Below are 23,681 nucleotides of genomic sequence, written 5' to 3' on the forward strand. Positions count from 1 at the left end.
CTCTTAGGCAAGATTTTAAAGGGTTTAAGCCAGCTCTCCTTCTAAAGAAACCTTCCACCCTGACAAACTCTTGGAGTGCAGGCCACTTGATACAATCATGTATTTGACCTTCACCCCTGTAGCTGGAACAGCTAGCTCGTCCACCATTGCCTTTCATATGTCCTAGGCAAGAGTTAGATATTGGTCCACTGCATCCCATTACCCTGCAGGAGTTATATATCAAGGTCTCCAGGTGGTCCCATTGAAATGGCTCCCCCTTGGTTTGAGAATAAGAAAGTATCACCCAACCCTGCTTATTGGGAGAGAGGGAGGAGAGACCCTCACAAGCATATTTCTCTCCAGAAAAGTCTTCTTCAAAGAAGCCCCATAGCAACATCTCTTTACCTCCTTGGGGATGAGAGGCTTGAGAACTGGGCAACTGGTTTTTGATTATCTACTTTGAAACTCCCACAGAAGGGATGCTGATAACTTTGCCATCTGATATCTACTGCCTTAGGGTTTCTGGTGGAAACTTCCTATTTGAAATCTATTACACTTACATTTGTGGACTAAACAATACTTGGATGTGATGTATTATTCTTTAACTATTCTAATGGATTAAATTTACTAGCGTTTTATTTAAGATTTTGGAATCTATGTTTATAAATGAAATTGACCTATACATGTGCTTTTTTTGTACAGACCTTGTGTCATGTAGCAGGATAGAAATTTGCATACTGTGACTCAGATGTACGAAAGAATGTAACATTTGTTACTTTCTGTAATGAATCCTATTTTAGACTCAAGCCTCAATTTCTGCTAATAGCAGGGGGAAATTTTTAAATTGTGTTTATGTCTCTGTGAGTTTAAATAGAATTTAATTCATTCAAAATTCATACTCCCGGCTGAGTGCAGTGGCTCACACCTGTAATCCCAGCACTTTGGGAGGCCAAAGTAGGTGGATCATTTGAGGTCAGGAGTTCGAGACCAGCCTGGCCAACATGGTGAAACCCTGTCTCTACTAAAAATACAAAATAAATTAGCTGGGCGGTAGTGGCGCATCCCTGTAATCCCAGCTACTCAGGAGGCTGAGGCAGGAGAATCACTTGAGCCTGGGAAGTGGAGGTTACAGTGAGCTGAGATCACACCACTGCACTCCAGTCTGGGCGACAGAATGAGACCCTGTATCAAAAAAAAAAAAAAAAAAATTCACACTCCCTGCTGGCTGTTTTCTCCCCTCATAAAAGCAGGAGGAGAATACCACACTGTCCTGTGGCCTTCCCTGAGATGTCCCTTGTCCCATTGTTGAAGCTGAAGGAGGGAAGCCTGGCTGTACCTTATCTTTTGGGGCATCATTTTGCTGCCTATTACCGGGATTCTTCATTCCTGCATTCTGTGCTCTGCTTATGCAACCCAAGGCTTCCTGCAGCCAAGTGGCTCTCCTCAGCACCATCTGTCCCCTGAGGAATCCAAGGAACTCTTGACTGCTTTCTCCTTGACATGATGTGCTGGTGGGATCCTGGGAGGCTGCTCTCAGACTTCTCCCTCATCCCTTGCTACCTGACTCATACTGAACATGGTACCAACCCCAACACAGGGTTGTTCCAAGGAAACTGCATCGTCTGAAACAAAATCCAGAGAGTGGGCATGAGTCATGGTTTGGAATTTCACCAAATCTGTTTCCCCAAATCACTTGTTTCTGGTCTCCCACTCCTTAATCTCACACATACTCTGCTTTTCCCAATTATCAGAAGAACTTCCTGCTTTCCCTTCCTGTCTCTCAGGAATTCCTCTACCAAATACCCTTCTCCTTCCTCCATGGCATTAGTCCTCCCCTACTTTGAGTCAATAACAGTGCAGGCAAGCGAACGGCAGGGAAATAATCCAAATTATTAAGAGAAAATGCAGCCAGGCATGGTGGCTCACACCTGTAATCCCAGCACTTTGGGAGGCCAAGGTGGGTGGATCTCTTGAGTTCAGGAGTTTGAGACCAGCCTGAGCAACATGACGAAACCCTGTCTCTACTAAAAATACAAAAAGTTAGCCAGGTGTGGTGGCACGCACCTGTAGTCCCAGCTACTTGGGAGGCTGAGGTGGAAGAATCACCTGAGCCCAGGAAGTTAAGGCTGCAGTGAGCAATGATAGCACCACTGGGTGACAGGAGTGAGACTGACTCCAAAAAGAGAGACAGAGAAAGAGAGAGAAAGAGAGAGAGAAATGCATTAGGGTATTTTCTGCAAACACTTCAACTACTTACTTACATTTAAGTCCAAGATATTTATTGTTCTTTTTTTTTTTTTTTTTTTTTTGGGACGGAGTCTCGCTCTGTCGCCCAGGCTGGAGTGCAGTGGCCAGATCTCAGCTCACTGCAAGCTCTGCCTCCCGGGTTTACGCCATTCTCCTGCCTCAGCCTCCTGAGTAGCTGGGACTACAGGCGCCCGCCACCTCGCCCGGCTAGTTTTTTGTGTTTTGTAGTAGAGACGGGGTTTCACCGTGTTAGCCAGGATGGTCTCTATCTCCTGACCTCGTGATCCGCCCATCTCAGCCTCCCAAAGTGCTGGGATTACAGGCTTGAGCCACCGCGCCCGGCAGTATTTATTGTTCTTATGCTTTTGCTGCTAAATCAAGGATCGACTCACACATATTTCTCTATTATACTGGTGGGGTAGCATGCTGCCTATTTCCTCCAAGTGGTTTAGTCAGCTTTTTGAAACCCATGCTAATAACTATTACATATAATAGCCGTGGCCCAGATGTCTTCCTTCCCCTCCCTCCCTCCCTCCCTTCCTTCCTTCCTTTCGGCAGATCACACTTGCTGCCCATGCTGGAATGCAATGGCATGATCTCAGCTCACTGCAACCTCCGCCTCCCAGGTTCAAGCGATTCTCCTGCTCCAGCCTCCCAAGTAGCTTACAGGTATGTGCCCCGACGCCCAGCTAATTTTTTTGTTTAGCAGAAACGGGGTTTCACCATGTTAGGCTGGTTTCAAACTCCTGACCTCAGGTGATCCACCCACCTCAGCCTCCCAAAATGCTGGGATTACAGGCATGCACCACCACACCCGGCCTCTTATTTCTATCTAACTCTTGCAACAACCCATTGGAGTACATAATTCCATTGCCATTTTACAGAAAAATTAACCGAGGCACAGAAAGTGGCTGTATTCATATATTATATAGGCTGGGCTATAGCAAAGGGGTACCAAAATATAGTGACTTAAACAAGGTGGATGTTTATTTTTCTCTCACAAAATATAGCAGGGGCAGGCAGAAATCTAGATTGGCAGGTTGCGCAGTTATCCAGGGACACAGCACCTTCTGTCTGGTTACTCCACCACCATCTAAAGTATGGTCTTCATACAGAAAAAGCTAACTCATCACCACACATCCATGCCCCAGCCTGTGGGGAGAAAGGAAAGAGGATGAAAGACAGGCAGTTTTATTTTTTAAAAAATTGCACACAAAAGCTTCAGCTCACACCCTATTGTTCAGAAGGAATGGTTACATGGCCACAGCTAACTTCAAGGGAGGTTGAATAACATAGCCTCTATCTCAATGGTCATGTGTCAATGTGAAGGTTAAGATTAGTGGCAGATAGGTGTGGCAAAGGTTCTATTACTAAAAGCAAAAGGAAATCATGGATACTGAGGATCATTTAGGCATCTCTGCTACAGAATCCAACATGATCCTCTCCTTCTGAATCCTGAGCAATGTGCACAGATGAAAACCTACATTTCCCTTTCCCTTGCAGATAAAAGTGGCCAACTAGATGTAAGCAGACGTCACTGGGTAGGCTTCCTGGAAAGCTGTCATTATTGCCTTTCTTCCCTTCATCCTTTCTGTTGCTTGCAAGGTAGATAAGGTGGCTAGAGCTTCAAAAGCCACATTGGACCAAAAGTAACCTAGAACATGAAGGTATGTACCAAAGATGGCAGAGCACATGGAAAGGGGAGAACCTGGATGCTTAATGACCAAGGAGCAGCCACAGCAACCCCAAACTGCCTAACTCTGCTCTTCTTTATTCTGAGGAAGAAATATGCCTCTTTTGTATTTAAGTTGCTTTAATTAGTGTCTTCTACAAACAACCACATGTTATTTCTTACAAATTATTCAGTTAAGTGATATATTCAGTCATACGACTAGGTTAGGCACTTGTAATCCCAGCACTTTGGAAGGCTGAGGTGGAAGGATCACTTGAGGCCAGGAGTTGGAGACTAGCCTGAGCAACATAGTAAGACCCCATCTCTGCAAAAAAAAATTAAAAATGAGCAGGGTGTGGTGGCGCATGCCTGTAGTCCAAGCTACTTGGGAAGTTGAGGAGGATCACTTGAGCCCAAGAGGTTGAGACTGCAGTGAGCTATGATTGTGTCACTGCACTCCAGCCTAGGTGACAGAGTGAGAGCCTGTCGAAAGAAAGAAAGGGAAAAAAAGAAAAAAGAAAGAGAGAGAGAGACAGAGAGGGAGAGAGAGAGAGGGAGGGAGGAAGGAAGGGAGGGAGGGAGGGGAATTTTAAAAAAACTAACAAAGTCATTCAACTAGTAAGATGTTCATACTCAGGTGTATCTAGCTCCAAAGCCCATATTCTTACTTTTCCAGGAGTAAACTTCTCTTTTACAAGAGGAAAGTATTTTTTGTAAAGTATCTGCAATCAAATGAAAAAAATGGTAGTTGGGGCCATTATATTTAGGGAAAGGTAATTATTTTTTACATCTAGAGTTCTTTATGTGAGAAAGCATTTCAGCTAGCAAAATAGTTCTCTATTAGATGTATGCAACATAAAATTATAGAAACACTGTAAGCTATGAAACTAGACATAATTTATTTCCTATCTCTGACTTTTTCTATTAATTGGCTTCTTATTGATTTCTTTTGTTGTCAGCTAGCATACACTGACATACAAGCAGAAAGAGGTACCAATGTTGAGGAAAATTAATAGGGAATGTTTTTGAAATTTATAACATATTCATTAATACAACTTTTTCATTTGGAAAAAAATCCACAATTATTTAACTGTAAGTCTAATGCATTAGATCTACCTTATGGGACACATAGCTTGCATTCTCTAATCTATATGATTGCCCGATGAGGCCTTAGACTATCAGGAAAAGACATAGAAGACAAGGAATAGATAGGCTTTGTGTGCCATCATGAACCTAGAAGTCTATATAAATATTTTAGCCTTTAAAGTTTAAGAGACCACTTAATGAGAATAGGAAATCAACCATATGTACTATTTAACCTACATGTTCTAAATTGCTACTGAAGAAAATATCAGTAGAATAAGTGAGGAAAATTGTGATATGTTTTTGGCAAAATACCAAAAAGCAACATAAGGTTTTTAGTAGGGTTTATTAAATAATACTGTTATTATCATCTCCTTTTGGAAAAAGAAGAAATGATTGTCTGAGGCTGTTGGAAACATTCAGAGTTTGAGTGTCCTTTGTAGCATAAAGGAAGGTAAAACTGTGATTTATCAGCAGATGCCACTTTTTGGTTTTAAGGCTTTATAGTAGGTAGAATAATGACACCCCCACCCCCACAAAGACATCCATGTTCTAATCCCCAGTACCTGTGACTGTGTTACCTTATGTAGTAAAAGGGGCTTTGCAGCTGTGATTAACATAAAGATTTTAAAATAGAAATATTATTCTGAATAATCTGAGTGGGCCTGACATGGTTTGTATTTGTATCCCCACCCAAATCTCATGTCAAATTGTAATCCCCAATGTTGAAAGAGGGGCCTAGTGGGAGGTGGCTGGATCATGATGGCGGATTTCCTCTTTGCTATTCTTATAATAGTGAGTTCTCACAAGATCTGGTTGTTTAAAAGTGTGTAGCACCTCCTCCTTCACTCTCTTCCTCCTGCTCCAGTCATGTATGACATGTCTCCTTCCTCTTTGCCTTCTGCTATGATTTTAAGTTTCCTGAGGCCTCCCTAGCCATGCTTCCTGTACAGCCTGTAGAACTGTGAGCCAACTAAACCTGTTTTCTTTATAAATTACACAATCTCAGGTATTTCTTTATAGGAGTGTGAGAATGAAGTAATACAGGGCCCAATGTAATAACAAGAATCATTAAAAGATGAAAAAGGGAAGCTGAAGAGAGAGGAGATTTGACTACAAAGACAGGGGTCAGAGTGATGTCATTATTGAAGGAGGCCATGAGCCAAGGAATGCAGAGAAACAGCCCCTAGAAGTTGAAAAAGGCAAGGAACAGATTCTCCCCTAGAGCCTCCAGAAGGAACACAGCCCTGCCTTAACTTTAGCCCCATAAGACCCATTTCTACACTTCTGATCCCCAAAGCTATAAGATAATGCATGTCTATTGTTTCAAGTCACAAAGGTTGTGGTAATTTGTTATAGCAACAATAGGAAATAAATATGGGTTTCAAACTTTTATTTCCTTAAGCAAGGTAAAACAATTGAATCAACAGGAAGTGAGGGGGGTAGTACATCCTGCCCATTCTCCTCTCCTCTCCTCTCAACTTCCCTCATCACTTTCTCTCTTTCTCTTTTTTTTGTTTTTGTTTTTGTTTTTTTGGACACAGAGTCTCACTCCATCACCCAGGTTGGAGTGCAATGGTGTAATCTCGGCTCACTGCAACCTCTGCCTCTCAGCTTCAAGTGATTGTCATGCCTCAGCCTCCTGAGTAGTTGTGACTCCAGGCGCCTGCCACTATGTCCGGCTAATTTTTGTATTTTCAGTTGAGATGGGATTTTGCCACGCTGGCCAGGTGGTCTTGAACTCCTGGCCTCAAGTGATTCATCCGCCTCAGCCTCCCCAAGTGCTGTGATTACAGGCATGAGCTACAGCACCCTGGCTGATATCACCACTTTCTAAGGAGTTTGTTTTAAATGGAAATATGTAAATTAAGGAACAAACCCTGGGCCTTGGAGAAATGGCTGATTCCAAAATTAGAACAGAAAATATACAAGATGAATCTGAACCATCTTCTAGTGCCAGAAATAAGGAAATGCTAAAAAGTCACATAAACAAAACTAAACAAAACCAAAAACCACAATAACACAATGATGGGAATCTGTTAAAGAGAAACAGGGAGCAACTGAAAGAACTCTCAACGGCCAAAGCTTGGGACAATTTGAGCAACAAAATAAACAAATTAGTATTGGATTATAACCCAATGAACAAAATAAATATCCATGAAATCCAGAGTGACTCCTTCCAAATTCTGAACAATGCACCCACATGAAGAACTGCATTTCCCATTTCTCTTGCAGATAGGAACAGCCAATTGGATGAAAGCAGAAATCACTGAATGAAATAAATAAGTGATTGAAGAATAAGTAAATGAGGAGAAGAGATGAATCTCCCATGCAAACGAATTCAAAATAATTTATGTAGATACTCTGCCCTGAAGGAAGCAAGCATACCACCCCACTCCTAAGTGTGGGCTGTGCATAGCGACTTTCTTCCAAAGAGTACAGCATGGAAAGGAGGACAAAGAGTAACTTTACAGTGAAGAAACCTGACTTTCTCTCAGTCAGGTAATCAAGGTCAATATCAGTAGTGATAAGTCACGTTGATAGCAGGTACCCTTGATATGAGGTGGTGAAAATGGCTCTTTACTTCTGTGGTCTTCCTTCCAAAAGCCCATAACCCCAGTGTAATCATGAAGAAAACATCAGACAAATCCAACTGAGAGATAGTCTACAAAATACCTAACAATTTTCTTCAAAACTATCAAGGTTACAGAAAACAAGGTAAGTCTGAGAAAGTGTCACAGCCAAGAGGAGCTTAGGGAAATATGAGAAGTCTATGTATCCTAGATGGGATCCGGAACAAGAAAAAGGCTTTTGGCAAAAATCAAGAAAATCTCAGTAAGATGTAGTCTTCAGTTAATAGTAATGTATCAATATTAGTTCATAAATTAGAACAAAGGTACCTTACTAATGTAAGATGTTAGTAGGGGAAACTGCATATGAAGCATATGGGAACTCTCTTTATTATCTTTGCAAAATCTAAATTTTCTGTAAATCTAAAACTATTCCAAAATACAAAGCTTATTAAAAAAGAAAAGAATGAGGCCAAGTGCTGTGGCTCACACTTATAATCCCAACACTTTGGGAGGTGTGGCAGGAGGATCACTTGAGCCCAGGAATTCAAGACCAACAGGTGCAACATAGTGAGACCCTGTCTCTACCAAAAATAAAATTTTAAAAAATTAGCTGGCCATGGTGGTGTACACCTGTAGTACCAGCTACTTGGGAAGTTGAGGTGGGGGGATCACTTGAGCCCAACCTGGGAGATGAAGGCTGCCGTGAGCCCTGATTGAGCCACTGCACTCTAGCCTGGGTGACAGAGTGAGATCCTGTCTCAAAAGAAACAAACAAAAAAAAGAATCCTGGTTTCTGATGCAGCAGCCAATGGATAATGGACCAACAGTAAACTAAACAAATCCTTCATTTTGTATCAGTTGGCCTGTTGAATTCCATATTCTTGAATGGTGTCCTAAAATCCCACTCTACTCTTGGTTTCCTCAGAACAAAACCCCTAGAATACGAATCTGGCAGCAGCCAAATAATTATCCAACAGATGTTATCATCATTACACTTTTTGCCAACCACGGATATTCCAAAGGAGAAAGGTACCCTGGGACTCAGTTGGAAGATGGTAGGATGGACACATTATATCCCTCTCTGTCCATGGCACCTCTACTGGGCAGGCTTCTGCCTAGTATTAAGAGTTCTTAATTTGTTTTGTCCCAAGAGATGGATTAGAAAGAGGGGAAATGAACTGTTTCATTACTGAAACTTTAGGCCTCCCTGTGAGCCTAGAAAAGATCTAGGATTTTGTTAATGGAGGGAAGGGTGCCTGGATGGGGCAATGCTCCCTTCCATTTAGCAAAGCTGTATTATTAGCATAATACTTGGAATGTGGAGCAATTTATTTGACTGGTAGGTTTGGAAGGAGAAACTGGGCATGTACAGCAGAACCGCTTCCCATCTCCTTCCCTTTGGGAGTACGTCTGCCCACAGTTAGCAGGCTCTCTGCTCTGATGCTCCATGTTGTGCGTTGTATAAGTGTCCTTCCCTTATGGAGGAGCCCTACAGAGGATCTGTATTGGTCTGTTTTTGCATTGCTATACAGAAATTCCTGAGACTGGTTAATTTATAAAGAAAAGAAGTTTAATTGGCTCACAGTTCAGCAGGCTGTACAGGAAGCGTAGCAGCACTTGCTTCTGAGGAGGCCTCAGGAAGCTTCCAATCATGGTGGAAGGTGATGGGGAAGCAGGTACATCACATGGCAAAAGCAGGAACAAGGGGGAGTGGGGAGGTGCCACACACTTTTAAATGACCAGATCTCACAATAACTCACTCATTGTCACAAGGACAGTACCAAGAGGAAGGTACTAAACCATTCATGAGAAATCTGCCTCCATGATCCAATCAGCCCCCACCAGGCCCCACCTCCAACACTGGGAACTACATTTTAACATGAGATTTGGGCCGGACACACATCCAAACTATGGCACCATCTAACTCTGAGGTTCAGGATTAAGAAAACAGTTTGAATCTCACATGTAAGTCACATTCTCTATTATAATGGAAATGAATATGTTATTTTGGCCTCCCATGTGACAGCTCTTGTCTTATCGAGTGGTTCAGAACTTGGAAGGAAAAAGAGAAGTGTTATTGATCACCCCCATAAGGCTTAAGCTTCGGGCAATTTTCCCCAGGGAAGTTAAAGCCATGTTATATGGACGTCGACTTAAAGTAAGTGCTTGCAATAGGACTTGTAGGACTTGGCTCTCAGGCTTTTTTAATTTTTTGTATTTTTTTGACAAGAACTTGCTCTGTCAGCCAGGCTGGAGTGCACTGGCATGATCGCAGCTCACTGTAGCCTGAACCTCCCAGTCTCAAGTGACTCTCCCACCTCAGCCTCCCAAGTAGCTGGGACTACAGACATGCACCAAAAAGCCTGGCTGATTTTTTAAATTATATTTTTTGGTACAGACAGGGTCTCACTTTGTTGCCCAGGCTGGTCTTAAGCTCCAGGGTTCAAGCGATCCTTCTGTGCTGGCCTCCCAAAGTGCTGGGATTACAGGCATCAGCCACCATGCCTGGCTCCAGTTTCTTTTACGGGGACATAGGACTTGGTACATACACAGGTACTATCTCTCGGAAATGGTGGTACTCTGAGAGACTTCCTCTGTGTCTCATATGGCTTGTCAGCAGTCTCTGGAGATGTGATGCATATTATACAGACCTAGTCTGAGTCTTATCTCCTATAGGCCAGGGGTCAGTCTCCTATTCTTGTAGATAACTAAGGGGGTATCTGGAATCCAAGCTGTGCCATCAACAGAGTACAGATTATATCTTATGAACATAAATAACATCACAGATTAAGCAAGGCCAGAAGATAGCCAGTAACCTTTGGCCACATTTGGAACTATCCAGAATGGCTACAACATTTTTTTTTTCTTTTAGGAGAGATGGAGGGTTCTCTATGTTGCCCACCTTGTCTTGAATGCCTGTCCTCAAGCAATCCTTTGACCTCAGCCTCCTAAGTAGCCAGGATTAACAATATAATTCTTTATCCTATTGTTACCAGTTGTCTGTGAAGTTGTGCACAGCCTCTAAAGATACCACAGAGAGCTTTACTATGCACGTAGGTCTTTGGAATATACTTCCCTAGAGATATGATGACACCACCTGCCCCCCAAGAAAAGCAACTGATGGGGAATGTTTAGATGTATCTTAAACCTAGGTTGAAAGGAACATTTAGTGAACCCATGACTAAATTATTTTCTAACACTATCTCTCATTGCCCCTGTGCCCAGCCACCAAACACCTTCCTGGAAGGCAAGTGCACACTTTGCATCTGCACCTCTGGTTATCACCAGCTTGAGCTTGTTCCCTCTTGGTATTTGGCTCAGCGCAGCTGATTTGTCCTTGGCCCCTGGTGTCTATGAATTTCTTGAACAGCCTAGTGACACTTCCAATGGGACTATGGAATGACGGCATTTTCGAGCTGGTCTTAGAGGTTATCTAAAGTCCTTCATTTTGCAGATGGCTAGTGAGGTTTTAGTGGCTTTTCTATTTTTGTTTTTTTGTTTTGTTTTGTTTTTGAGGTGGAGTTTCACTCTTGTTGTCCAGGCTGGAGTGCATGATCTCAGCTCACTGCAGCCTCCACCTCCCGGGCTCAAGCAATTCTCCTGCCTCAGCCTCCCGAGTAGCTGGGATTAAAGGCGCCTGCCACCATGCCTGGCTAATTTTTGTATTTTTAGTGGAGATGGGGTTTTGCCATGTTGGCCAGGCTGGTCTCGAACTCCTGGCCTCAGGTGATCTGCCCGCCTCGGCCTCCCAAAGTGCTGGGATTACAGGCATGAGCCACCATGACTGGCCACTTTTAGTGGCTTTTCTATTGTCACATGCTAGCTAGTGAGCAGTGCTAGGCAGGACAAGAACCTGGGTCTCCTAGTTCGATGGTTTCTTTCCTACTACCCATGCTGCCTCCTATATAGTCTACCTAATCTATGCTGTATACAGTACACTCTCTTCTACTGAATATAACTAAATTATCTGATGTAGTCAAATAAAAACTACACCTAGGAGCCTTCACTTGGCTTCAAGATTAAAAAAATAAAATATGAAGGCTTCAGCAAGATATGACAAAATAAATCCAAGATACTGATTGTATGTTGTCACCTTCCCAGGCAAGAAAGGATAGGGCCAATTACTATTAATTTTTCCAAGTAAGGGGTGTGGCTCATCTGACTTTTGCTTCTCACCAGGAGTTTAGTTTGTAGGTCCAGGACTGACTTAGTTGGCAAATCAGTGTGAAGGTCAATTATTCAAAATAGTTTTATTCACATTGCTGAAATTATCACATATGATGTAGTTTGAAGATGGGGTGGTGCTATGGTCTCAATGTTTCTGTCCCCCCAAAATTCATATGCTAACACCTAACACCAATGTGATGGAATTAGGAAGTGGGGCCTTGAGAGGTGATCAGGTCATGAAGGCAGAGTCCTCACGATTGGGATTAGTGCCCTTATAAAAGAGACCCCAGACAGCTGCCTTGCCACTTCTGCCGTGTGAGGACACAGCAAGAAGGTACCATCTATGAACCAGAAAATAGGCCCTCATCAGACATCTAATATGCCAACGCCTTGATCTTGAACTTCCCAGTCTCCAGAACTATGAACAATACATTTTTGCCATTTGTAGGCCACCACATTTATGGTATATTATTATATCAGCCCTAACAAAGACAGGTGATGTGGGCTTGTGCCCCTAGCTGCTCTTACAATGTTATGTTTATGGTAGTGGCATTCTTCTGATACAATGGCAAACAGAAGAGATGTAGTTGTTCCTAACTTTCAGAGGAAACAGCCAGAGTTATGCTGCTGCTGGCCTGTAGGGAAGCTTTGTCTGAATTTTTTTTTTTTTTTTTTTTGAGACGGAGTCTCGCTCTGTCGCCCAGGCTGGAGTGCAGGGGCGTGATCTCCGCTCGCTGCAAGCTCCGCCTCCCAGGTTCACACCATTCTCTTGGCTCAGCCTCCCGAGTGGCTGGGACTTCAGGCAGCCGCCACCATGCCCGGCTAATTTTTTTTTTTTTTTAATTTTTAGTAGAGATGGGGTTTCACCGTGTTAGCCAGGATGGTCTCGATCTCTTGACCTCGTGATCAGCCTGCCTCAGCCTCCCAAAGTGCTGGGATTAGAGGCGTGAGCCACCGTGCCCAGCCTTGTCTGAATTTTTAAGTCACCTCCTGGCCAGGAGCAGTGGCTCACGTCTACAATCCCAGCACTTTGGGAGGCCAAGGCAAGTGGATCACTTGAGGTCAGGAGTTCAAGACAGGCCTGGCCAACACGGCGAAACCCCGTCTCTACTAAAAATACAAAAAAAATTAGCCAGGCGTGGTGGCACATGCCTGTAGCCCCAGCTACTTAGGAGGCAGAGGCAGAAGAATTGCTCGAACCCAGGAGGTGGAGGTTGCAGTGAGCTGAGATCACGCCACTGCATTCCAGCCTGGGTGACAGAGTAAGACTCTCAAAAAAACAAATAAAATAAAATAACATAAAAATCACCTGCTTACGACCTATGGAATAAACGTTTTAGCATGGCATAAGAGGCCCTATGGGACCTTCAACTTTCCACTCTAGTAATATGCAATGACTTGAAATTCCCTGAATATGCTTTTCTGTGTCTTATCTCCATGACTATTTATGGTAAATCTTTCTCACGTTTCTTTGCTTGCTAGAATCAACTCAAGTAATATGTTCTCCCTGATGCATGGCGGCTTGGTACCCTTGTGCAAATTAAAAAAGTATATTTTCTACCTGGAGAACACATAAAGGTGAGTGTATAGCTTAGTAAGCTGGATTTCATGCTAGACTTCGGTCTCCATGTTTGTTCTCATGGGATGCCCTTATGCACTGAACGACCTATATAACTGTTCCTAATTACACAACTGCATGCACTAGTCCCTGCCAGAGTATCTGAGATGCCCCTGGGCACTTCTCCAAATTGGCCACTGAGAGGAGGTCCAGGAAAAAAAGTCAGCACAAACAGTGGCCTGAGCAGCAAAGTGGCCAACAGTGGTCCAGCTAAGTGGTTTTAGTGGCAGTCTAAGGGAACCACAAAGCAGGTGTCCACACTAAAAGCAAGCAGTGGTCAGTGCAACACATCAAGAGCAGAAACGAGCAGAAGTATGAAATGAAGCCTGGGCTGTTTGGTGGGAACATGTGAGATATTTACTGGAGAGTCTCAGCATTAGAAAGGAGAGTGTGACCCACATGAATTCTGAGTCTGACGAGGTTGCTAGTTACACTACCCCACTTCCCAGCCACAGGGCCCAGCCAATCATACCCTGTACTCTTGGCCATAATGACTAATCCAGGGGTAGAATGTGACTTGAGTCAGGCCAATCGAAGTTCTTCCTGGGAATTTTTTCATTTGGAGATAGAAGAAAAGTTACCCAGCCTTCCAGATAAAGGACATTTAGAATGTAAATGAGGGCTATCTTCTCTGCCTTGTGGAGGAAGGTAATTCCCATAGAAGAGAATGGGATCAATGAAGAATAAGAAGGTTGGGATTGAAAAAAATGAGAAAGACTAATTTGGAAAATGCATTTTAGTCTCTAGATCTACTTGTGACTGAAGTCCATTCCTAGCCTTCCAAGGACTGTGAGTCAGTACCCTCCCCTGCTGCTTATGCTAGTTTAAATTGGATTTCTGTCATTTGTAAATGAATAACTTCTAACTAATACAGGCAGGGAAACTTAGAAGGGTTCTGAGCACTTGAGCTGCCCAGGTGGGACCTATCTGTGACTCTTCCATGACCTTTTGGAATTGAGAATTTTCAGTTCATGACAAATTAACAACTCATCTTCAGCTCATCAAGAACACTAGAGTTCCCTGCCTCTTACTTCCCTGGATATTACCGAGTTCTTTTGACAATCTGACTAAATTACTAACTTTTTAAGGTAAATCTCCTTGTTCTGATCCATAGCTTTGACATACAGAAGGGTAGATTATGTGGCTGCCCAAATCATCCATCTGACCTGGGAATTCTGCCTTGCAATTACTAAAGTTATACCAAAAAAGATAGAAAATAATCCATAAAATCTTCCTAGTAAGCCCTTTTATAAAATAAAGAACATCTACCATATGAATAACATTCTTAATACACTGGTGTGCATGCTCACATATTCATATTTTAAGCATGTATATATAGAGAGAGATGTGTGTGTGTGTGTGTGTGTGTATATATATATATATATATATATATATGTATCTCCAAAGAAAGTCTGTACAAATTGCATTTTGTGCCAGTGATATTCCACAAAGCTGTTAATCCATTCTCATCATAGACCAGTTAGTTTCAAATAGATGGTACCAATAATACTTATCAATCTTAAAATGGAAAACATTCACAAGTCAGGCAGGATAGAGTCTTTGCAGTGACAAGTGGAAAATGGCCAGAGCCCACTAGAAGCAGAACTCGGAGGAAATGATCTACCTAAAGGATCATTTGTCAGTGTCCAAAGACAATAAACCAGAACTGAATTCCCCCAGGTCTTGGCATCAGGAAAATCCATAGCAGGTGAAGCCTAGCAGCAAGAGCTTCCAAGATCAAAGGCAGTAAATGGCAGTCATGCCCTTTAGCAGCTAGCCCCAAGGGGTAACAAAAACAAGCTTTAGTCTCCTCAAAGGAAGAAATTCACAAGGACAAGAAAGAGGATCAGAACTAGACCAGCAGCAGTCTCAGGCTGGTGCTTCCAAACCAATGGGAACAAGAATGTCCACTAATACAGCCCGGCTATTACAGATGAAAGCTGCAACCCAGTGAGCACGCAAGGGCTCAGGCAACGATGCAGCATCTTTCATCCACTGGTAGGCAAAAGGAATTCAGCTCAAATTAGGAACTAAAGGTACAAATATGACTAAGACATAGCATACTTGCTCTCAAGGTGCCTACAATCTAGATGGTGACAGAGCCGAAAGGAGATGATTTCAAACTTTGGCAGGCAGTGGGGGAATTTGACAAGTGCCAGAGGAGATGAATGCATGGTGTGCTATGAGAAGACAAAGAAGGGTCACTTGCCCCAGACTGAGGTTTAGGAGCACTTGTTGGAGATGATGTTATTTGGGCTGATTCTAGCAGGCAAAGAAAGATGAGAAAAATTTACCATAAACAGTCATGGAGGGGAAAGCAAAGCAAGTTCAGGGCATGTCAAGTAATTGGATATTACTAGAGTGGAAAGCTGAAGGTCCAAGAGGGTCTCTTATGCCATGCTAAGAAGTTCATTCCACAGGCCATGTGGAAGTATGGTGGAAACTGCTCATCATCTCTATCATCATTTCTTTTTGTAATGGAAGCTGTTCTCTCCTCCGCTAAGTTTAGCTGAGCATATGTCCATCCAGTTAGGGAATATATTATCCAGCCTTCCTTGCAGTAGATATGACCATGCGACCAAGTTCTAGCCAATGAGATGTAAATGGAAGAGTACAACTTTGATGCTACGTCATTAAAAGGAAGTTACTTGCTCTCCACTTTCCCTTTCCCTTCTTTCTCCTTCCAGAAGTCTGGACACAGATGTGGCCAAGTGAGCCAGGCTCAACCATGCAAACAATGACCACATCCTGGAGTAGGTGGCACACTGAGGTGAAAGAAATCTGGGTTCCAAGACGAACAAGTGGAGCAGAGCTATCTGTATAGTCAGACATCCACCTTACTGGACTATTAAGTGAGAAATAAACTTCTTATTGAGTCACCGTCTTTTGGGGGGATCTGTGTTATAGCAGCATAGCCTGTATCCTAACACAGAAGGGAAGAAAACAGTGTTGAGGTTTCTAATATAATTCCTGACTTGGTCAGAAATGGCTAAGAGGCTAGGAAAGGCTGAGACAACAAATGTCTATCCTTATTGATTATAGCTGAGTGAAGCTAAGGCTGGCAGATAGTAAGATAAGCAACTATGCAGCCTTGTCTTGGGACAGATAGGAAAAGTCCCTTGAAAACTATAAACGTCTACCAGGTTCTAGGAGCCAAGTTCATCCAGAGCAGGATTGCAGCCAGCAACCACCTGAATGCCTTCTTTGCACTCCACCATACAAAACTATGACCATTGCCACCTTCAAAAGCTGACTCCAACAAGCCTGCCAATAAGACTTCCTTGACTAACCCCACTTAGTCATTTTGTGTTAATTATGTTTGCAGAAAGGAAAATGTATTTATGATCCTCCTCTGTTTTCTGAAGAGGATAGGTCCCCTAATTGGAAGACTTTCTGTTTTGTTGAACACAGTAATTTGTCCGGGTACACTTTTTGGAAGTATGAGCTGGGATAAAATGTGTTCCTCTGAATAACGAAGGGCTGAGGAATTTGGAAGGGGCTTTGGAGTGAGAGAGTTAAGAGCAGCAAAGCTGGAGGCTTGGAGGGTGGAGGAGAGTAGAAAAAAACACTCTGGTAGCAGAACCAGGGAGGGCACTCTGGAAAATAGTTTATAGGGGGATTACTAAATGAATTGTTGCAAGCTACATGATGTAAATTGTGTCTCTACTTCAGTAAATTCTGCCTGGTTCACTAAGGCCCTTGTATGAGAGGACACAGGGGATGTGAGCTTGAATAAGAGGATGAGGCTGACATCTGGATGACATATAACATCTGAAAAAAAAAACTAGAACAAGGAAAGTCAGAGAGTGTCAGAGATTAAACTTCTAGAATTTCACACACCCTCCCTTACTTATTAATTCTATAATTTAAAAATGATACAGATTGCATTGCCATAATCTAAGAATTACCATTCACCCAATATCAGAGTGCCCATTACTAAAATAATTGCTTGCAGTTATTAAATGCTTAACAATAATTCAGAAATTGAATCCTTTCTTCTAGTTGGGGTTGAGGTGGATTTTAGGGAAGGCAACAGGGAAAAAGTTGTGCTTAAGCTGGGTCTTGAAGAGTGGACAGGAATTGGTTATGTGAAGACTTTCAGAGGCAGGGAACAGCAAAGATGATGTGACCAAAGTCAAGGTCACACTTTTTTTTTTTCAATAAATGTGTATCAATATCCACTGTGTGCCACATACTGTGCTAAGTCTCAGAGATATGAAGATTAATTTGGCTTCCCAGGCTTCTGTTAAAATAGCCCCCAATTTTTCTACGCATTCCATTACGGGTTTGCCACATCTATCAGGCCCTTCTTGGCCACATTTCTATGTGGTCAGTTTTTCCTTGAATTCTATTGTGTGTGTATGGATTGGATTGGTTGATTGATTGAAATGGAGTTTTGCTCTTGTTGCCCAGGATGGAGTGCAGTGGCACGATCTCAGCTCACTGCAACCTCCACCTCCCAGGTTCAAACGACTCTCCTGCCTCAGCTTCCCATGTAGCTGGGGTTACAGGCACACACCACCACACCCAGCTAATTTTTTTTTTATTTTTAGTAGAGATGGGTTTTCATCATGTTGGCCAGGCTGGTCTCGAACTCCTGACCTCAGGTGATCCACCAGCCTCGGCCTCTCAAAGTGCAGGGATTACAGGCGTGAGCCACTGCACCCGACCATGTGGTGCTTTTTTTTCCCACTCCTTAATTATACCATTTGTCCATTTATCCTAGTGCATTTTATGTAAGTTTTTAAATTTTTTATTTTTGGGGGGTATATAGTAGGAGTATATATTTGTGGGGTACATGTTTTGATACAGGCATGCAATGTGAAATAATCACATCATGGAGAATGGGGTATCCATCCCCTCAAGCATTTATCCTTTGTGTTAGAAACAATCCAAATACTCTAGTGCATTTTAACCTGCTATTGATGGTCATTTCTCTAATTTATTGAGGTAATTTGAATTTTGATCTTCTATCTACTTGGCAGACCCATCTTCTTGGGGACATATGTAATGTTTATAAAGACACTCCTTCTACTATCCAGACCCATATCGCAATACCCTTCTCTGCCAATATATAGTGAAGGTTGAAAGAAAGATAAGAAATAAAGCCCCCAAAACCCCAGGTTACGAAAGCCTGCTATAGCTGTATTGGCCACAGTTTTGTAAACTGAACTTGCAATGATGTTTCTTAAATGACAACCACAATTGCTATCAACAGAAACTGAGTGCCTACCACATGTAGAAACAGTATGCATGATGCATTGGCCCCGATCTTGAGAGGTTTAGTCTAGATGGGGAGGTAATTAGACAATGCACATATTCTGTTTGGTAGAATTTTCCACCCATCTTCCCAATGGAGTAAGAGAGAACAAAATGTGGGAACACAGGAATTATCTCCTCTCCCCTGTTCTCTTATGGCTATGTTCACGAGGAAGAAGAAGCTATTAACCTGACTGGTCAAAGCCCAGGCAAAAGGAAAAGATTTTTTATTATTATTACTATTTTTTTTTTTGGAGATGGAGTCTTGCTTTGTCACCAGGCTGGAGTCCAGTGGTGCAATCTTGGCTCACTGCAACCTCCGCCTCCTGGGTTCAAGCGATTCTCCTGCCTCAGCCTATGGAGTAGCTGGGACTACAGGCGTGCGCCACCACATCCAGTTAATTTTTTGTATTTTTAGTAGAGACAGGGTTTCACCATGTTGGCCAGGATTGTCTTGATCTCTTGACCTCGTGATCTGCCTGCCTCGGCCTCTCAAAGTGTTGGGATTACAGGCGTGAGCCACTGTGCCTGGCTGATTTTTTTTTTTTTTGGGGGGGGGAGGGGATGGAGTCTCACACCATCACCCAGGCTGGAGTGCAGTGGCGCAATCTTGGCTCACTGCAACCTCCGCCTCCTGGGTTCAAGCGATTTTCCCACCTCAGCCTCCTGAGTAGCTGGGACTACAGGTGCCCACCACTACGGCCGGCTACCTTTTGTATTTTTAGTAGAGACGGGGTTTCTCCATGTTGGCCAGGCTGGTCTCAAATTCCTGACTTCAGATGATCTACCCACCTCAGCCTCCCAAAGTGCTGGGATTACAGGCATGAGTCACTGTGCCCAGCAATTCTCCAATTCTCTTCATACACCAACTGGGTGTCCTGCAATTCAATTCAATTCAATTCTGACACTATCTACTGGTGCTAGCATCAGATGCTACAAGTTAAGAGCTTGGTCCCATAAGACTGCCCTCACTTCAAATGCCAGTCACAAGTCTGGGCCTCCTGTGCATCTGACTAACTAGTTATAAATTGGGGCTTCCTACAACCCCCCTCTCTGGGTTCAATAGTTTGCTAGAATGGCCAGGTGTGGTGGCTTACACCTGTAATCCTAGTGCCTTGGGAGGCTGAGGTAGAAGGACTGCTTAAGGCCAGAGTTTGAGGCCAGCCAGGGCAATATGGCAAGACCTCGTCTATACAAAAAGAGTATTTAAAAAAATTAGCTGGGCATGGTGGCACGTGCCTATATTTCCAGATACTTGGGAGGCTGAGGCAGGAGGATCACTTGAGCCCAGCAGGTTGAGTCTGCAGTGAGCTGTGATTGTGCCACTGCACTCCAGCCTTGGTGACAGAGCTAGACCCTGTCTAAATTTTTAAAAATTTGCTAGAATGGCTCACAGAAGTCAGGGAAATATTTCACTTATGTTTTCTGGTTTATCATAAAGGATACCATTTAGGAAGAGCCTTGGAAGAGATGCATAGGCAAAGTGTGGGGTGAGGAACATGGAACTTCCATGCCCTCTCCAGATGTACCACCTCCCAGCAACTTGATGTAGTCACCAACCCAGAAGCCCTTGGAACTTGTCCTTTAGAGTTGTTTTTTTGGAGATGGAGTCTCACTCTGTCAACCAGGCCGGAGTGCAGTGGTGTGATCTCAGCTCACTGCAAGTTCTGCCTCCCGGGTTCACACCATTCTGCTGCCTCAGCCTCCCGAGTAGCTGGGACTACAGGTGCTTGCCACCATGCCCAGCTAATGTTTTCTTTTTTTGTATTTTTAGCAGAGATGGGTTTTCACCATGTTAGCCAGGATGGTCTCGATCTCCTGACCTCGTGATCTGCTCACCTCGGCCTCCCAAAGTGCTGGGATTACAGGCGTGAGCCACCATGCCCGGTCCTTTTTTTTTATTTATTTTTTTTTTTTTTAAATTTTTGAGACGGCGTCTTGCTCTGTTGTCTAGGCTGGAGTGCAGTGGTGCAATCTCGGCTCACTACAACCTCTGCCTCCTGGGTTCAAGTGATCCTCGTGCCTCAGCCTCCTGAGTAGCTGGGATCACAGGCACACGCCACCATGCTCGGCTAGTTTTTTTGCATTTTTAATAGAGACAGGGTTTCTCCATGTTGGCCAGGCTGGTCTCTAACTCCTGACCTAAAGTGATCCACCCACCTCGACCTCCCAAAGTGCTGGTATTAGAGGCGTGAGCCACGGTGCCCAGCCATCTATTCTCCTTTCAATCCTCCTAAAATACCCCCAGTTTCTCCCCAGTTCCATCCACCTCTACATGACCATGTGCTTGCAGGAAGGGAGTCTAACCCCCAGGCCCAAGGAATGAACCATAATGAAATTAAGCCATTCATGAGTTTCCTTTTCTTTGCTGGTAACTGGCTTAGACGTGGGCATATGAAACTGGAAAGTTGGCTTGAGGGCTTCTGAGAAAAGTTTTCCTTGCAAGATTAGAAAAAGAGACACACAGGAAGAAACAGTCTCTCTGCCTCTGCTGGACATTGTGTGTATGTATACATCAGCCGGAATTGTGGCAGCCATTTGGTAGCCATGAGGGGCACTAGCCCGAGGCTATCAGAGTGAATATGGAAAGAGCCTGGGTCACCGATGATGAGGCGGGCAGATCACTTGAGGTCAGGAGTTAGAGACCAGCCTGGCCAACATGGCGAAACCCCGCCTCTACTAAAAATAAAAAAATTAGCAGGGTGTGATGGCACATTCCTGTAATCCCAGCTACTCGGGAGGCTGAGGCAAGAGAGTCAATTGAACTTGCAAGGTGGAGGTTGCAGTGAGCCAAGATTGCGCCACTGCACTCCAGTCTGAACAACAGAGTGAGACTCCGTCTCCAAAAAAAAAAAAAAAAAAAAAAGAATCCTAACCTACCTACCTCCAGGTTTCTTGTTATATGAGATAATTCATTTTCCTTTTTGTTTAAGACAGTTGAGCCTGGAGTGGAGGGGAAAATAATGAGTTTAGCCTAGTGACATTGAGGTGATGGCAGAACAGCATCCTTTTAAATCCTAAAGCTCAGGGAACATCAAGGTTAAATTTGAACTTGGGAGTCACCTATGGAGAAATATTCCATAAAGTCATAATCTTAGAAAGCAGACCCGTACCTGGAAAAGCTGCCTCTGTGCCTGAGGAATTCCAGTGACATAAGAGAACATTGCACCCACATGTGTAGTCATTTCCTAACTGGATATGCTATTGTCCCAGGTCTTTGTGTCCCATCTGGAGAAGGGGAGATCACAGAGGTGGTAGTGAGCTCCTGGTGAAGGAGTTCAGAGAAAGTGATTACAACATCTGGATCCCATCCTCAGATTCTACTCTCCTCAAGCCTGGCTTTTATGGACCTTGATAGCCATTTGCAGTTAACTTAAACATTCTAGTCTAGTGTGGATAGCTTTGAAAATGGGTTATAAGTAACTTTTGAATTCACTGACTCATATCTTTTAGTAAATTACCATCCCAGAAAATCAAGGTTCTGATCATCTTATAGACATCCTATGGGTGATACTGTAGAAGCCTTAAAGGAAGCATCACATTCTATGGGTCATACTGTAGAAGCCAGGGTCAAAAAATATATAACATGAAATATCAAGGAAAAGGCCAATGTAGAACACAGAGGTTCTAGTGCCCAAGCTTAGGAAGTGTTAAACAAAAATTATGGGAGGGCCATTGTTTTGGACTGAGCTTTTGCACTAGACCACAACAGACCAGAACAAACCAAATTGAGTCCCTCCTGCTAAATGCCACATAATCAAACTTGACATACATCCCACAACAGAGCAGTTTTTCCTGAAAACAGGAGATTTCAGTTTACCTGAGTCAGAATAAGGAAGTCCCCTCTGCTTTAACCCTTACCAAAAAAGTAACCCAAAGTAGCCTGATGTTAAGCAATCAGCTCTTCTTCCATTGTTCTGTTTCCTTGTTCCCCTCTTTTAAAACCCATTCTTCCCCATTGCCCAGAGGAAGCTCTCATTCTGTTTTGTGGAATTACCTTAATTCATGAATCTCAAAAGCCAATTCAATCTATAACTAAATTTGTAATTTTGTCTTTTGCCATAAGATAGTTTTGAAAGTTACTAATCCATAGGGCACTACTGTTACTTTAAGAAAATACATTCATAGGAGGGGGGAGGAGATATTTTGCAACATCAAAAAGTTTACTTAAGATTACCTGAAAATTTATTTTTGAAATTCCAGTATACAGAACTTTTCTACAGGCTCATCTTAGTGAGTAAACGCACACACCTGTACAATATTTACAGTGAAGCCTGTCTTCCCTGAGACAACTTACCCCATTTCTAAGTTGCCATTGCTGGGTCTACCTTGAAACTACTCTTGCTTCCCTAAGCCAAAAAAGACATATTTTAATGAACTGAAAGAGCAAATGCAGTCTCCAAAGATGGCTAACTTCAATCCTGCAGTTATTTAGACAGGAAAATCTGGCTTCAAACACTATCGTCTGCAGGCAGGGTTTGCAATTGGCCAGGACCAAGGACAGTGTTGAAAGATGACTCAGTTGTATGGCCTGGGGAGAGCCGGAGCGGTGAAGGGAGACCAGCCAGTGGTCCTTCTAACTGAAAAGGATGCTAGGTCAGTTTTTTATGACTTCGAGGCTATGAAGGCTCAGACCTGCTGCAACCTAGGAGTGGGTGTCCAGTGTAAGAAAATGAGACCCCAAGAAATGCACCTTCAAATTATCTGAATGAGAGGTGGGTAAGACTCAACTTCTCCCTCTCTTACATTCTCCCCAACCCCCGTGGGGCTTACAGGCTAGGATTTCGGCACAGAAATCCCTCTTCTTCCATGGCTTTAGGGTCCAATTGGGGACCTAGCCGTGTGACCTTCCCCAGGCCCCAGAATCTCCTTTGGGACGTCCCCGAGGCCCTCCCTGTCTGGGGCTCAGCAGGCGTCCGCCTGTGTAACCAGCCTCTGAACGCTCGGGATCGCCAAAGAGACGCATCCGCCGCCCACTGCGCATCGCTGGCCGGTCAGCTCGGAAACCCTCCGAGCCGCACTGGGCCGCCGCCCCGGCCCCTCCCGCTCCGGCTGTCCCACCCTAGCCCGCAGCGCCACGCCC

General features: G+C 43.6%; 2 protein-coding genes across 5 annotated transcripts in view; both read left to right on the forward strand.

Annotated features, from left to right (window-relative positions):
- The window catches only part of PPCS (phosphopantothenoylcysteine synthetase), a 1,013,452-nt gene that overhangs the window by 911,923 nt on the left and 77,848 nt on the right, over positions 1–23,681 (forward strand). The window lies entirely within an intron of this gene.
- RIMKLA (ribosomal modification protein rimK like family member A) overlaps positions 1–23,681 on the forward strand; it is a 169,003-nt gene that overhangs the window by 102,042 nt on the left and 43,280 nt on the right. The window lies entirely within an intron of this gene.

The sequence above is a fragment of the Macaca thibetana genome, chromosome 1 (assembly GCF_024542745.1).
Source record: "Macaca thibetana thibetana isolate TM-01 chromosome 1, ASM2454274v1, whole genome shotgun sequence".
Lineage (NCBI taxonomy): Eukaryota > Metazoa > Chordata > Mammalia > Primates > Cercopithecidae > Macaca > Macaca thibetana.